At 43.7% G+C, this 14,559-nt stretch overlaps 1 long non-coding RNA gene across 1 annotated transcript in view; it reads left to right on the top strand.

Moving 5' to 3' along the window:
• Positions 1-2,898: 2,898 nt before the first annotated feature.
• Positions 2,899-14,559, top strand: part of LOC103003078 (uncharacterized) — a 51,488-nt gene continuing 39,827 nt past the window's right edge. Inside the window, exon 1 of the long non-coding RNA XR_450167.2 lies at positions 2,899-3,020. This is a non-coding gene — a long non-coding RNA (uncharacterized LOC103003078). The remainder of the gene's footprint in view (positions 3,021-14,559) is intronic.

Below are 14,559 nucleotides of genomic sequence, written 5' to 3'. Positions count from 1 at the left end.
TTTGGAAATATTCATAATAAAGTGTTGGAAGAAAAGTGCTTTGAGGGACTTGCCCGGTGGCGCAGTGGTTAAGAATCGGACTGCCAATGTAAGGGATCACAGGTTCGATCCCTGGTCGGGGAAGATCCCACATGCCGCAGAGCAACTAAGCCCGTGTGCCACAACTAGTGAGGCTGCGCTCTAGAGCCTGCGTGCCGCAACTACTGAGCCCACGTGCCACAACTACTGAAGCCTGCACGCCTAGAGCCTGTGCTCCGCAACAAGAGAAGCCACCACAGTGAGAAGCCCGCGCACCAGAACAAAGACCCAACTCAGCCAAAAAAAAAAAAAAAAAAAAAAAAAAGTGTGGTGAGATTATTTATTTTAAAAAAAGTGCTTTGAAAAATCAGAAGTACTGTTCGAATATAAACTGTCATTATTAAAAGGGACTCAGGGACTTCCCTGGCAGTCCAGTGGTTAAGACTCTGTGCTTCCACTGCAAGGGGCACAGGTTCGATCCCTGGCGGGGGAACTAAGATCCCACATACAGTACGGTGCGGCAAATAAATAAATATTAAAGGGATTCAAAGAGCATGCTGTCCTGAAAGTGGGTCAGTAGTTTCATTTTTGTTATATGTTAAATACTGTATGGGAATTCCCTGGCGGTCCAGTGGTTAAGACTCCGTGCTTCCATTGCAGGGGGCATGGGTTCAATCCCTGGTCAGGGAACTAAGATCCAGCATGCCGCTCGGCGAGGCCAAAAAAAAAGAAAAAGAAGAAAAAGAAAAAAAACACTGTATACTTTAATCAATCAGAAAAGTGTAAATTAAAACTTTATTCACTTCAAAAATTCATTCAGTAAGCATTCGTTGAGTACACATTATGTGTGGGTCTCTACATGAGGGCATACGATAATGAACTGAACAAAGTGTGCTCATAGCTTAGTGGGTGAGACACTGTATAAACACAAATACTTATAATCATCCAATAATAAATATAGAATCATGATATGAACAAGGTCCTGTGGAAACAAAGAAGAGGAAGTACCTAACTGCCTGGAGAAGTCAGGAGAGGCTTTTTGAACAAGATGACTTCCAGGCGGAAAGGGCTGACGGAGGAGATCCACTGAGAACAGCAAGGGAAGGAAAGGAGGAATGTTCCAGGAACAGCAAGTAGCGCACTTCGATAAGTCTTGAGTGCAGGGTGCCTGTAAGGGAGTGGCAGGAGATGAGGTGGAAGCTGTGGGCAAGAACCAAAGTGTCAAGGGTTTTCCGAGGAGTTTGGACTTTATCCTGAAGGTTCTGCGGAACCTCTGAAAAGACAGATAGGTTGCACTTTGACGGTTGCCTTTTGGAGAGATAATCTGCCAGCGGTGTGGAGGACAGATGGGAGACCAGGGGACAATGAGAATAGCGTGGCGAGGAAGAGGACGTGCCGGTTCAGGACCTCTGGAGGAGGGGCAGGACAGGCACACTTATTTAAAAAGAAAACCACACAGGTGATTCTGATGCACATTCCTGTGACTCCCTCAATACTACCTCCCAAACAAGTAAATTGGGGGCAGTGATGGAAAAGAGATGGGTTTAAGAACTATGAAGGAGAAAGAAACTACAGGGTTGAGTGACAAATTAAATCCAGGGGGTGAGGGAGGAGAGGACAGAGTCTAGGGACGACCTGGGTGACTGGTAGATGATGGTACCAAATAAGGAAAACAGGTGGAGATGCCTCTCAGGGAGGACACTCCCTGAGAGTTAAGATGGGAACATATCGTTGAGATGCACCCGTGGAACACCCAGGTGGAGTCACTTTGTAGGCAAATAAAACTAAGGACTGGGAGCTCATAGCAGAGTCAGCGCCAGACATGTTTGAGGGTCCAGTAGTTGAAGCCATGGATAATGAGCTCACTCACAAAAAGTCTCTGAGTGAGAGAAGAAAAGTGTTAAAGGATGAAATTCCTGTGAAACACATAGCTTGAAGGATGGCTGGGAGGGGAAGAGACTTGAAACCTAATCAAAGAAGGAGAACAGGGGGAGACTGGTATCTTCGAAGTAAGGGAACCGAAGGTTTCTACGAGGGTAGAACAGTGGCGAATGCTCCCAAGAGGTCAAGGCAGCGAGTGGATCCTTTGGATTTGACAACGGGAAGGCCACTCTACGTGAACAGTTGTAGGTCGGCCGTGGTGGTGGAAAGCAAGTGGCAGTGGTCAGCGAGGCTGGAAGGCAGGAGACAGATGAAAGAACAATGGCATAAAGAGCCAGGTGAGTCTTTTTTCCCTGAAGATTGGAGCAACCTCAAAATAGAAATTGAGGAGAAGGAGCTAAGAAACATAGAGGTTGTAGTTTTTCTCCTGTTGAGACTTTCTGCTTAGCACTGCTGTTTGCCCAGCAGTTTCACTAGTTCCTTTGTTAACGTCTAACTTCAGCTGTCTGAAGTGAAGCTATATACACATGTGTACACATATATGTATACACACATACATAGATATACACATATATGAGCATGAGGGGAAGGGAGATCTCTCTCTCTTCCTCTTCTTCTAAGGCCACCTATCCTACTGGATTAGGGCCCTACCCTTATGACCTCATTTAACCTTAGTTACCTTCTTGAAAACCTTATCTCCAAATATAGTCATATTGGGGGTTAGGATTCAAAACAGGAATTGGGTGGGGCGACACATTTCAGTCCATAGCACTGTCAAAGACCGGAAGTACATCAGTCAATGAATAGTCAAAACAAAACAAAGTAATGAGGTATCTAATTCTATCACTATAAATGATTCTTCACTTCTAACTGAAGTGATATCATCTTTAACATATTTAAAAATGCAGAAAAATCCCAATTGCTTTGAGCGTATTTTTATATTTATTAAAGAAATTCATTCAAAAATGTATGTTACACTCTGTTGGAGTTTTTTCACTTATTATATCATTATATCCCTTTTTCTCAGAAGGTAGCACTGTTCCAGGCGTCTTTTCAGAGGATCATCGGGTATCCTGAACCAGGAGAATGTGGCTCTCAGACGTCTCACTGGGACTGCAAAGGTATGATTTTTTTTTTTTTAAATTAAGCATTTACTTTTTTTTAAAAATTAATTAATTAATTAATTAATTTATGGCTGTGTTGGGTCTTCGTTTCTGTGTGAGGGCTTTCTCAAGTTGCGGCAAGCGGGGGCCACTCTTCATCGTGGTGAGCGGGCCTCTCACTATGGCGGCCTCTCTTGTTGCGGAGCACAGGCTCCAGACGCGCAGGCTCAGTAGTTGTGGCTCACGTGACTAGTTGCTCGTCGGCATGTGGGATCTTCCCAGACCAGGGCTCGAACCCATGTCCCCTGCATTGGCAGGCAGATTCTCAACCAAAGCGCCACCAGGGAAGCCCAAAGGTATGATTGATCCACGCCCTCCGCGGCTTTGCTCTGACACCCATCACCGCTGTGGAGCCGGGGCCTTGCTTCTCATAAAGTGGGCCCAGCCCACAGCTGAGCACAATGGGAACAGTGAGGCAGGTGCGTTCCTGCGAGACAGGGAGTGAGGGGTGAACTTGGCTGGGGAACTCCCCACGGCCTCACCAAACTCTTATAATTGCGCTGCCACCTATGGTCCTGTTACCCCAAAACTGGTTTCTCCTCTCGGTGGATGTCGAGACAGTAGACACAACCAAGCCGCACATTGGGAGGAGGAAGCATTTATTATCACTTACAGCAAGTAAGGAGAACACCGGGGACCTTTCCCAAAGCAGCATCACCCTGAACAGCAAAACTGAGGAAGTGTTTTGTTTTTTTTTAAATAAATTTATTTATTTATTTATTATTTATTTTTGGCTGCGTTGGGTCTTCCTTGTTGCACACGGGCTTTCTCTAGTTGCGGCGGGCGGGGGCTACTCTTCGTTGCGGTGCGCGGGCTTCTCATTGCAGTGGTTTCTCTTGTTGCGGAGCACGGGCTCCAGGCGTGCGGGCTTCAGTAGTTGTGGCGCACGGGCTCAGTTGGTCTGCGGCATGTGGGATCTTCCCGGACCAGGGCTCAAACCCGTGTCCCCTGCCTTGGCAGGCGGATTCTTAACCACTGCGCCACCAGGGAAGCCCAGAGATTCCATCCTTAAATTTACCTCATTGTATACGGCAGGGCTGTTGGAACTATCATGTCTGCATTCTAGGCAGGAAGCAGAAGAAGGAAAACAAGGGACCGCATCAGCGATTTGTTCCCATTTCAAAGATCTTTTCTAGAAGGAATTCCAACAATTTCCATATATATCTTAATAATTATCTGACCACAACCTGTCTGCAAGGGAGATTAGAAATGTGGTCTTCTAGTCGAGTATATGCTCTTCAAGATAGCAAGAGAACCTGAAATCAGATTGGTAACTAGCAGTTTCTCTTATACGTAAGAACTAAGGAATGCAACTTTTATATCTGAAGTAGACATGCAATAAGTGATTCAAGCTTAAATTGTGTCATGATAAATAATACCAGAGAATGAGATGGGCATAGGGACATATTCACTTGACAGTTCTGTTGTAACCTGCGGTTAAATCTTGCCATTGGGACTACATAATCATGATTAAAAAAGAAACTTCTTCCTATTTCATTTGTTCTTGAAACAAATATTTGAATGTCTCCTATATGCCAGGCACTGTTTAGATGCTTGAGATATACTAGTAAACCAAGATTCCTGCCCTTGTGGAGCTTATATTCTAACAGGAGTACAGAGACAATGAGCAATAAATAAATACTCCAGAGATGAAGACGTAACATAAATTCCGGGTCTTAAATCACACTTTGTAGCACACTGTCAAATGACCAAACTAAAACCATTTACTTATACGTTTGAGATCCTTTATTCAAGGGAAAATAACCCATTGCTTGGGGGAGGACAGTGCTTCTCAAGCAGTGGGGCCTTCTTCTGGAGGGATTTTGGGCAAGATTTGTACAGAGCTTTAGAAAGAGCAAGCAGAAACAGGGCATGATTGGCCTGGAGGTTGGGAATTTCCTTGCAAGGCTGGCAAGTCCTGTTTTCTCGGGTAAGGTGAGCTGGCTAAAGCTGACTTGGAGGACAGTGTTTGGTGTTTGTTCGGTTCCCTTGACAGTGAGGCATTTGGGGTAAGTGCAGGCTGACTTAGGTCTAGATTTGTGACATGTGTAGGGTCACTGGGAGTGCCTCCATTCTGTGGGTCCCAGTATACAAATTAACTTTATCACTTCTCAGTATAAATAAACTGGTACAACTTTTGGGAAAAATGCTATGAAATGGTCATGTCCTTTGTTTCATTAACTCTACTTCTTAGGAATCAGAATCTATCCAAGGAAATAATCCTAAATACCAAAATGTTTTCTGTATAAAGATATTAATCCTTTCTCCCCATTAAGATAGGGGAAAACAGGAACCAGTCAGTGATAGGGTAATGGTTAAATACATCATGACACCTCCATGGGCATTAAATAACGTTTACAAAAAACTATCTGGGGAACTCCCTGGCAGTCCAGTGGTAAGGACTCCACGCTCTCACTGCCGAGGGCCAGGTGCAATCCCTGGTCGGGGAACTAAGATCCCACCCGCTGCGTGGTGCATCCAAAAACAAACAAACAAACAAACAAACTACCTGATGACATGGAGATAGGCTTATAATATAGTGTTATGTGAAGAAATAACTATGATGCACGATTATTGGAAGAAAACACTCCAAAATATTAATAGTGATTATCTTTGGGGCTTCCCTGGTGGTGCAGTGGTTGAGAATCTGCCTGCCAATGCAGGGGACACGGGTTCGAGCCCTGGTCTGGGAAGATCCCACATGCCGCGGAGCAACTGGGCCCGTGAGCCACAGCTGCTGAGCCTGCGCGTCTGGAGCCCGTGCTCCGCAACAAGAGAGGCCGCGACAGTGAGAGGCCCGCACACCGCGGTGAAGAGTGGCCCCCGCTCGCCGCAACTAGAGAAAGCCCTTGCACAGAAACGAAGACCCAACACAGCCAAAAATAAATTAATTAATTTAAAAAAAATAGTGATTATCTTTGAAGGTTGGCTCCTTCACTGCCCCCCCAACTATTTGGATACATTTTTCTAATTTTCTTGACTGGTCATCTATAAACTGGTTAAAAATTAGAAGTTAGCACAACCACTTGATTTACTTGATTCTAATGTATTTTAAAAAAATATATTTATTTATTTATTTTTGGCTGTGCTGGGTCTTTGTTGCTGCGCGCGGGCTTTCTCTAGTTGCGGCAATTGGGGGCTACTCTTCGTTGCGGTGCGCGGGCTTTTCTTGTTGCGGAGCACGGGCTCTAGGCGCACGGGCCTCAGTAGTTGTGGCACACAGGCTCAGTAGTTGTGGCACGCAGGCTCAGTAGTTGTGGCTCGCGGGCTCTAGAGTGCAGGCTCAGTAGTTGTGGCACACGGGCTTTGTTGCTCCGCGGCATGTGGGATCTTCCCTGACCAGGACTCGAACCCGTGTCCCCTGCATTGGCAGGTGGATTCTTAACCACTGCGCCACCAGGGAAGCCCTCAATGGTTTTGAATACATTTGCAGAATTGTGCAACCATCAGGACAGTCAATTTTAAAACATTTTGATAAACCTAAGGGGAAATGCCATAGATATTAGCAGTCACTCATTTCTCTGCAAATCCTCCATCCCTGGGCAACTATGAATCTACTTTCTGTTGTTGGGGGGAAGAAAATTTCCTCTGTAGTCTTAGGTTCTTCTGGCTGGTCTAAGAATTATATTGACATGGGACAGATTAACAGGAGAAAATCAAACCAAACTTAATAATACATGGGAGAGACCCAGAAAAAAACAGCAACCTGCCAAAAGGGCCAAAGACCTTATTCTAAATACCATCCTCAGCTAAAGACGAAAGATGATGTTAAGGGTAGGGAGAGTCAGTTATGGGAGGTTACTAGGAAAAGCACAGTTGATAAGAGTTTGTAGAGATTCGGTAATCCTCTTTCAGGTACAGGGAGGGAGACACCCTTACAAATGGAGGTTTCCCTTACAAATGTTAAGTGTTTCTTTTTTTTTTTTTTTTTTTTAAATTTATTTATTTTTGATTTTTATTTTTGGCTGCATTGGGTCTTTGTTGTGTGCGGGCTTTCTCTGGTTGCGGTGAGCAGGGGCTACTCTTCGTTGCGGTGCACGGGCTTCTCACTGCAGTGGCTTCTGTTGTTGCGGAGCACGGGCTCTAGGCGCACGGACTTCAGTAGTTGTGGCGCGCGGTCTTCAGTAGTTGTGGCTCACGGGCTCTAGAGCACAGGCTCATTAGTCGTGGTGCACGGGCTTAGTTGCTCCGCGGCATGTGGACTCTTCCCGGGCCAGGGCTCGAACCCATGTCCCCTGCATTGGCAGGCGGATTCTTAACCACTGCGCCACCAGGGAAGCCCTGTTAAGTGTTTCTTACAGAAGGCAACTCCCTACTTGGTTTGAAGAGCCCATCCCTGGCCTGCTTTTTCCCAGAAAACACCCAGTTTAGCACAATTAATATGCTAAAAACATATTTTAGGGCGGCAAATTCTCCTCACCTACTCTGTCTCTATAGATTTACCTGTTACAGACATTTCCATAAGTAGAGTCATAATATGTGGTCTGTTTTTTTTTTTATATATGTTTATTTATTTTATTTTTGGCTGTGTTTGGTCTTTGTTGCTGCACGCGGGCTTTCTCTAGTTGCGGCGAGCAGGGGTTACTCTTCGTTGTGGTGCGTGGGCTTCTCATTGCGGTGGCTTCTCTTGTTGCGGAGCACAAGCTCTAGGTGCGTGGGCTTCAGTGGTTGTGGTACATGGAATCAGTAGTTGTGGCTCGCAGGCTCTAGAGCGCAGGCTCAGTATTTTTGACATGCGGGCTTCAGTAGTTGTGGCACGTGGGCTCAGCAGTTGCAGCACACAGACTCTAGAGCGCAGGCTTAGTAGTTGTGGCGCACGGGCTTAGTTGCTCCACGGCATGTGGGATCTTCCCAGACCAGGGTTCGAACCTGTGTCCCCTGCATTGGCAGGCGGATTCTTAACCACTGTCCCACCAGGGAAGCCCAATGTGTGGTCTTTTGTGGCTGCTTTCTTTCGCATAGTATAATGTTTCCAAGATTCATTGATGTTATAGCATGAATCAGTATTTCACTCCTCTTCATGACCAAATAATATTCTATTTTAGGGATGACCACAAGTTACTTATCCATTAATCGGTTGGTATATTTGAGTTGTTTTCACATTTTGGCTATTATGAATAATGCTGCTGTGAACATTTGTGTATAAGTTTTTGTGTGGACATATGGTTTCATTTCTCTTGGGTATAAACTTAAGGCTGGAATTGCTAGGTCCTACGGTAACTTTTATGTTTAACCTTTTGAGGGACTGTCCGACTGTTTTCCAAAGCAACTGCACTATTTTATATTCCCACCTGCAATGTAGGAGTGTTCCCAGTTCTACCCATACTCACCAGCAGTTGTTAGTATCTATTTGTTTATAACCATCCTAGCTAGTAGGTGCAAAGCGGTATCTCATTGTGCTTTTGATTTACATTTACCTAATGATTAATAATGTTTGGAAAAATGTCTATTCAGATTTTTTGCCCATTTAAAAAGATTGGATTGGGAAGTTTCCTGGCCTATTGATTAGGATTCCGGGCTTTCACTGCCTGTGGCCCGGGGTTTAATCCCTGGGAACTGAGATCCTACAAGTGTGTGTAGCGCAGCCAAAAAAAAAAAAAAGAACAAAAACATTGGATTATTTATCTTTTTATTGTTGTATTGCATATATTCTGAATAGAAAGTGGTTTTGAGATATATGATTTGCACATGTTTTCTCCTATTATGTGGGTTGTCTTTTCAGTTTCTAGATGGTGTTATTTAAAACACAAATGTTTTAAATTTTCATGAAGTCAAATGTATTTATTTTTTTGTCACTTGTGCGGTTGGTGTCATACCTAAGAAACCATTGCCTAAACTCAAGGTCATAAAGATTTACTCCTATATTTTCTTCTAAGAGCTTTGTAGTTTTAGCTCTTATATTTAGATCTATAACACATTTTGAGTTAATTTTTGTATATGGTGTTAGGTAAGGGTCCAACTTTAAATTGTCTTGGTACTCTTGTTGAAAATCATTTGACCATGAATGTACAGGTTTATTTCTGGACTCTCAGTTGTATTCCCTTGATTTATATGTCTATCATTTTGCTAGTGCCAGACTGTCTTGATTGCAGTAGCTTTGTGGTAAGTTTTGATACTGGAAAGTGTGAGTCCTTTAAATATGTCCTTCCTTTTCAATATTGTATTCCAGGGACACATAGTTTTTCAAGGCAGGAGGCTGCCATGTCCCCCTTTGCCTTTCAAAGCAATAAAGCTCTCCTTTTCTACTTCACCCAAAACTCTGTCTCCGGGATTCGATTCGGCACGGGGCAAAGAGGTTGAGCTTTCGGCATCAGAAGTTCCTACCCTTTGCAGGGACTGTTGACAGGGGCGCACTTCAGAGTGAGTGCTTTGTATTCATTAGAGATGTTAATGTGAGGGGTGAGGTCCAAGCAGGGGAGCTGTGTTAGGGACGGGATGTGAACTTCAAGAGGGGTAGCTTTAGCAGACCTGTCAGCCAAAGTGAGAGTGAGGTGGTCACTTTTAGGGGTAAAGTGTAATATGTTTAATCCATAGGTGCCACTTTGTGAGCGGGGGTGACAGATGTAGCACTGGGATAGATTTTGTCCACGGGCTCTAATGCTTGAGAAATTTACTATTGCATTGAATTCCCATTCCACGTGGACGGTTGTAAGAGAGCAGAAAAGATAAGAAAGAATAGACAATAATGGCCACTCATCCTGCTTCCAGTATTAATATCCCCCATACCCAGCATGGACAGAGATGTTTGCCAGAAGGAGGGGCTTTCACAGAACAGCAGAAGCCAAGTAAGGCAAGAGCGGTGACAAAGCCAACTACTAAGCCTGTCCACCACATCACGTATCTATTGGTAAGCTTGTCCTTTTGAAAAGTAATTTAAGGTCTATGACAGGTTCACAGGTGTAAGGCGTGGCTGGCTCAGTAACTTCTTCCTCAGGCACGCCTTCACTCTGGTATGGTGGCCCACGGAATTAAGTCCTGTAATTATCAGGCAGAATGAGTGGTCAAGATTACTAGGTAGTGGCCTGTCCACTTGGGGTCTAACTGGACGTGTGGATTTCCAGCCTTCCAGGTTTTCTAATAAACCCAATCCCCAGGGGAGAAAGGATGTAAAGTGATGTCAGAAGGGGAAGGCAGTTCCGGATCCCTGTAGGTGTGTAAAGCTTTGATTATTTCCCCTCTCTGTAAGGTATATTTCTGTTGGTCCATATTCCTAAGGTTGGTCTTCGAGCTGGGTCCTTCAGGAATGGGCCTCCCATACATGAGCTCATATGGACTCAACCTGAGCTTTCCTTTAAGGACTATTCACATTCTCAAAAGTGCTATGGGGAGAAGGGCGATCCAGGGTTGATGAGTGTCTTGACATAGTTTGGCTAAGTTTCTTTTGAGAGTTTGATTTGTTTTACTTTTTCTGAGGATTGTGGTCTCCGAGTGTAAACCCCATTTAATTCCTGGGGCTCTAGAGACTCCTTTAGTAATTTGGGAAACAAACGTGGACCCACTGTGACTCTGGATAGACTTAGGGACCCCAAACCAAGGAATTATTTCTTTGAGCAGGGCCTTAGAGAACTCCAAGGCAGTCTTGGTTTGGGTGGGGAATGTCTCCATCCAACCAGAGAAGGTGTCAGTCAAAACCAGCAAATATCTGAAATTTCTTTGTGCCCAAGGACATTACTGTAAAATCAGTTAGCCAGTCTTGACCTGGATATGTGCCTATATAGTGGGTGGGGGTCACTCGCTTGACCCCAGTGGGGAGGGGTGGGGTGTGAGTGTTGAGCTTAAAAAAGAAAAAAAAGAGTGTGTTCTAAGTCCCTTGAATTTCTATGTGAATTTTAAGATCAACTTATCAATTTCTGCCAAAGAGCCAGCTGGGATTTTGATAGGAAACATGTTGAATCTATAGATCAGTTTGGGTAGGATTGCCCTTTTAACAACATTAAGTCTTCTGATCAATGAACATGGGATATCTTTCCATTTATTTAGGTATTCTTTAATTTCTTTCAACAATATTTTGTAGTTTTTAGAGTATGACAGTTTGGTATTTTGGAAAGAACAATGGCCTTGGAATTAGTCAGATCTGGATTTGAATCCCAATTTTACTACTCAGAAACTGAGTGACAATGGGAAAGTTACATAATCTCACCAAACTACTTTTTTCATCTGTATAATGGGAGCTGCCATACCTAATTACAATTGTTGACAATTGTTAGGGTTAGATGAGATACTGGAAATACACTCAGCGATAGAGTCTACCACATGGTAGGTGTTAGGCAATATTATTCCTTTTGGAAAATTCCTTTTAGCATTACATCATCTCATAGTATACTTTCTGATTGATCTATGTTGCTGTTTTGTTTTTGTGTGGACCTGTTTTTAAACAGTAAGCTCCCTATTTACTCTTGTCCATTTTCTATACCATGACAGCCAGACCAATTTCCTGAAATCCTATTTCCAATTATATTATACTTTTTCCTTTTTTGGCCGTGCCATGTGCAGCATGGGGGATCTTAGTTCCCTGACCAGGGATCGAACCCATACCCCCTGCAGTGGAAGCACAGAGTCTTAACCACTGGACCACCAGGGAGGTCCCCTTTTATTTTATTTTATGTATTTATTTTTTAATTATATTATACTCTGTTGAATAACACGCAGTTTCACCCTGTTACTTTGTCTATAGAGTCCAAACTTCCTTAAATTTCCAGGTCTTACCCTACCCAGTCAACATTCTCTTCAGGGTCATCTTCTCTCTATAGAAATTGGACGAGAGATTCTTTTTCTTTTTTTTAATAAATTTATTTTATTTATTTATTTTTGGCTGCGTTGGGTCTTCGTTGCTGCTCGCGGGCTTTCTCTAGTTGCGGCGAGCGGGGGCTACTCTTCATTGCAGTGCGCGGGCTTCTCATTGCGGTGGCTTCTCTTGTTGCAAAGCTCAGGCTAGGCGCGCAGGCTTCAGTAGTTGCAGCATGTGGGCTCAGTATTTGTGGGTCACAGGCTCTAGAGCGCAGGCTCAGTAGTTGTGGCGCACGGGCTTAGTTGCTCCATGGCATGTAGGATCTTCCCGGACCAAGGCTCGAACCCGTGTCCCCTGAATTGGCAGGCGGATTCTTAACCACTGCACCACCAGGGAAGCCCTGGACCAGAGATTCTATGTTATATAGCAGGGCAGAGAGAGTTGGGATGCCATCTTGGGCTTGCTGTCACAGGTATCTATTCCTTTACCCTCACAACAATGCAGGCAGCTGTATAATCAAGAACATTCTATCCTCCAGGCTTCAGGTTGCATGGCTCTGTTGTTAAGCAGAGCTCCTCTTTATTGATAGTGAAGTAGCAAAATATAGACTGTCTTGGTCACACAGGTAACTGACAGGATTGAAAATGTAAAATGTTAAAACAAATAGTCCATTATTATGGGATTATATGAAATCATGTGTGTGAAACTTTTGAAAATTTTAAAGCACTATAGAATTTAAAGAATATTTCATTCAATTAAAAAAAAACCCAGTAGTCCAAAGCCAGTCATTCAGAATGTAAATAAATAATCAGAGAAAAAATTATACTGTAATTATTAATATAAACATGATAGAATAGAATCCTTTTTTAAAATTTATTTATTTATTTATTTTATTTATGGTTGTGTTGGGTCTTCGTTTCTGTGCAAGGGCTTTCTCTAGTTGCGGCGAGCGGGGGCCACTCTTCACTCTTCATCGCGGTGTGCGGGCCTTCTCACTATCGCGGCCTCTCTTGTTGCGGAGCACAGGCTCCAGATGCGCAGGCTCAGTAATCGTGGCTCACGGGCCTAGTCGCTCCGCGACATGTGGGATCTTCCCAGACCAGGGATCGAACCCGTGTCCCCTGCATTGGCAGGCGGATTCTCAACCACTGCGCCACCAGGGAAACCCGAATAGAATCCTTTTGACTAGAGTTATCAGTCTCCAGCTGACAGAATCCAAAACCTACCATGGCAACCAAAATTGATTTAAATCTCCAGTGTCCATCTGTGAAACCCTTAACAATAAACAATAAAATAAGATAAAAATTAAAAAACCTACAACAGGGACTTCCCTGGTGGTGCAGTGGTTAAGAATCCGCCTGCCATTGCAGGGGACACGGGTTTGATCCCTGGTCCGGGAAGATGCCCACATGCCCGGAGCAACTAAGCCCGTGTGCCACAACTACTGAAGCCTGCGTGCCACAACTACTGAAGCCCATGTGCCTAGAGCCCGTGCTCCACAACAAGAGAAGCCACCGCAATGAGAAGCCCGTGCACTGCAAAGAAAAGTAGCCCCCGCTCACCACAACTAGAGAAAGCCCGTGTGCAGCAACGAAGACCCAACGCAGCCAAAAACAAAACAAAACAAACAAACAAAAAAACCTACAACATACCAATTGGTTTAATGACCACGTGGATTCCACACTTCCCTGAAGATATTTTTTTGGAATAAGAAACCAGTTAAAAAGTTTTCCCTTGGATACACTAATGCCCTGGGCTTAGAGGTAGGTGTGAATATTTCAGTACAACCTAAAGACTTCACAGGGCCCAGGTAGTGATACAGATCCTCCTCTCCTTTTTCTTTTTCTTTTTTTAAATGAAATTTGGAGTTTAATTAGAACAGAGATACGATACAGATCCTCTTCTTAATGGACTCTTGTCTAATAGCAATTCTCCCACTCAGAGCTCCTAAGGAACGTGGCCTCCAATTTGTTCTTGAGCACGTACCCAATTCTGAAACTTGTCCCAGCAACATTTTTGCCAACCTGAAACAATTGTCATTATGTTTTTGCATACAATTCTTTCTGGCTTCTTTCCCAGTTAAGGAAATGTGTTTCCCCAGTCCAGCCCTCACCTACAGAGCTATGTGTCATCAATTCTAAGATATAAGATACAAGTTTGATTTTTTTTTTCCCTTAACATGTTAACACCTTGGAAATGGAGATGGTCTCTTAAATTCAATGAAATTCACTATTTACAATCATCAGATGTGTAAATTATAACTGATCCTTTCTTAACCCCTTTTTTGAGATCTGCTTTTCTTCACCTGTACTAAGCAATTCATGATTTTCCTGTCCTCTGCTAAATCCTGGTTGGCTGAGTTAGCCTGAACTGTGTTAGTCATAGGGTCCTCATGGAATCTGAGTCCCAGGTCCCAAAGGATACAAGTTCTTTGACTTTTAGGATGTTCGTAGACGTTTTTTCCCCAATGTCTAAATATTCTGTCCTTCAGTGTAGAAAATGTGATGGCCCCAATCTTACTTTTTTGTTTGGCTTAAATATCATCTGTTTATTAGAGACCAAACTATTAGAAAATGAAATTCCCCCTCTAATATTTCAGATACTCCCTCTCCTTTTTCCCCATCCAGTCACCTAACAAAGGTGTGTGTTAGCACTTGGGCAAACTAAACAACCTGATTTTTTGTTCACGTTAGAGAGTCAATCTCTGAGCTACTTGTCCGTGTAAATAATAACCAATTTATCTCATGATCAAACTGTGGTATAGTTTGA

Source organism: Balaenoptera acutorostrata, chromosome 5 (genome assembly GCF_949987535.1).
Source record: "Balaenoptera acutorostrata chromosome 5, mBalAcu1.1, whole genome shotgun sequence".
Classification (NCBI taxonomy): domain Eukaryota; kingdom Metazoa; phylum Chordata; class Mammalia; order Artiodactyla; family Balaenopteridae; genus Balaenoptera; species Balaenoptera acutorostrata.
This window is presented reverse-complemented; position numbering and strand designations above follow the sequence as displayed.